Source organism: Carlito syrichta, unplaced genomic scaffold, assembly GCF_000164805.1.
Source record: "Carlito syrichta isolate Samal-C Ts95f unplaced genomic scaffold, Tarsius_syrichta-2.0.1 Scaffold304619, whole genome shotgun sequence".
Taxonomy (NCBI): Eukaryota; Metazoa; Chordata; class Mammalia; order Primates; family Tarsiidae; genus Carlito; species Carlito syrichta.
Window position 1 is genome coordinate 49,907 of NW_007248715.1, and position 2,842 is coordinate 52,748.

Consider the following 2,842-nt stretch of genomic DNA (forward strand, 5'->3'; position numbering starts at 1 on the left):
TGCTGGGCTCTAGCGATCCTTCTGCCTCAGCCTTCCAAGTAGCAAGAACTACAGGTATTATTGTAGAGACAAGGTCTTGCCAAGTTGCCCAGGCTAGTCTTGAACCCATGGTTTTAGGCAATCCACTCGCCTCAGCCTCCCAAAGTGCTGGGATTATAGACTGAGCCACCGAGCCCAGCCTAGATCAGTTTTAAAGACATCTACCTGTACAGACCTTGAACAACTATCGTCATACTATAAGAAAGGGATTGGCAGTGGTGGGAAGCTGCCAGGGGAGGGGAGATTGGTATTGGTAGTAGAGGGAAACTGCCATGGGAGGTGGGGGGTAGCTGTACTGAGAATGAGGAATACCTGGGAGAATCCCTTCAAGTTCACAAGAGGTAGACTTCTGGTTCAATTTAATTCAAGGTCATTAACAATTTTAGAGCAGCTCCGGAGGAAGGCATTATGGGGGCATGTAAGAAGTTATCTAAGAAGATGGATTCAATTTGGAGGCATGGCATGTTTCCCATTCATCAAATAGTCAATGAATAAATGCCAGACACTGTGCTAAGTGCTGGTTATACACTGATAAGTAAAGCATAGTCTTTGCCTTCAAGGAGCTTACAGTCTAATTTGAAATAGTCCTCAACTCTATCCTCCATAAAGACTTCAGTAAAATCTTCAACATTCATTACCAGCCAATGCTGGATGAAACAAAGTACTGGGACTGGCCTCAAGGTATTTGGAATAGAATTCCCTAATACCAAACACAGTGATGGTCACGTATTAGATGCTCAATGAATAGTTATTTAATGAATATATAATGCATTTATATATACAATGCTGTAATAGAAAATTGGTTCTATTTTTTTTTTTTTGAGTCAGAGTCTCACTCTGTCACCCAGGCTGGAGTGTAGTGGCATGCTCACGGCCACCACAGCCTCGACCTGCTGGGCTCAGGCCATTCTTCCACCTCAGTCTTCCAAGTAGCTGGAACTACAGGCATGCGCCATCATGCCTGGCTTATTTATTTATTTATTGTAGAGACAAGGTCACCAAGTTGTCCAGGTTGGTCTCAAACCCCTGAACTCAAGCAATCCTCTTGCCTCAGCCACTGTGCCCAGCTATATAATTTAACATATTACAGCAATGTAAAGTGTTCATCTTCTAATTTTTAGGTAATTTCAAGTTTTAAAACATTAGTGACTGGGCACATGACTCACACCTATAATCCCAGCACTTTGGGAAGCCAAGGTGAGAGGACTACCTGAGCCCAGGGGTTCGAGACCAGCATGGGCAACTTGGTGACATCTCTTCTCTACAATAAATAAAAAAATTAGCCAGGCATTGGTGGCATGCATCTGTGATCCCAGCTACTTGAAAAGCTGAGGCCAAAGCATGGCCTGAACCCAAAAGGTTGAGGCTGCAGTGGCCGTGAGTGTGCCACTGCACTCCAGCCTGGGTGACAGAGTGAGACTGTCTGACTCAAAATAAATAAATAAAATAAATGAAATAAAAAATTAGTTTATTGAATAGGTCACGTTGGGCTCACAAGAGCATTGCATATACTTACTGCAGGTTAAAAAAAAAAGAGTTGGAGAAGGAGAGTTAGTCCTTAGCACCCACAGAGCCTGGAAGCAGGGTGCTTATCACCTCTGGGCCCATTGTGTGTTCATTTGCTTGATATTCTATGTCTTCTGCCTGGAGAGTGAAAGCCCCAAGAGAGCAGAGCTGTCACTGCCACCTATCTGTCCCTAGAACACATTAGGAGATCACTAGGAAATATTTGGGCCATGACTGATTGACTGCTAGAGAGGTGAGAGTCTCTCTCACCCACAGTCGGGGATGTCTCACTTGGCGAAACCACTGTGAAGGACAAGCTGTCAACATCTAACACAGTCAATCTGCAGATAACCCAGCAACAGCCATGACTCAGCATTTGTGTTTCTGGTAATAAACTCTGGTTGATCTTTTGCCTACGTGTATAAGAACATTTGTAGCAGTGTTATGTATAAGAATAAAAATTTTAAATCAAAGACCATCTGTTGAAGAGTGGATAAGTAAATTGCAGCATGCCCATGCAATGGAACATGACCTAACAGGAAAATGAAAGTATTAGGGCCTCACGCAGCCTTCTAAGTAGCTGGGACTGCAGGTGCACACCAGCACGCCTGGTGAATTTTTAAATATCTTTGTAGAGATGGAGTCTTGCTTTGTTGCATAGGCCAGGCTCAAACTTCTGGGCCCAATCGATCCTCCTACCTTGACCTCCCAAAGTGCTGGGATTATAGTTGTGAGCCACCAAGCCCAGCCAAATTTCTTTATTTTTATTATTATTATTTATTTTAAGGATATGGGGTACAATTCAGGATTAGCTATACCAATGGTCATTGTATAGGTAAAGTCTGGGCCTCACTTTGGTCCCTACCTCACCTGGTTTGAGATCAGGTACCCTTATTGATGAAGTGTGACCTCCACCTCCCCACCCCCGGCAGTTTCCCTCTACTGCCAATCCCTTTTTTTTTTTTTTTTTGAGTTGGAGTCTCACTCTGTCGTCCAGACTGGAGTGCTGTGGCCGCTTCCAGCCACTGCAGCGTCGACCTGCTGGGCTTCAGTGATCCTTCAACCTCAACCTTCCAAGTAGCTGGAATTACAGACATGCGCTACCACGCCCGGCTGATTTTTTGATTTATTGTAGAGATGAGGTCTCGCTGCCCAGGCGGGGCTCGAACCTACGGGCTCCGGCAATCCACTCACTTCAGCCTCCCAAAGGCGCGGGATTACAGGCTGAGCCACCGAGCCCGGCTCCAATCCCTTTTTTATAGTGGTTTTTTTTTTTTAATTTTTAATTTTAAAGATG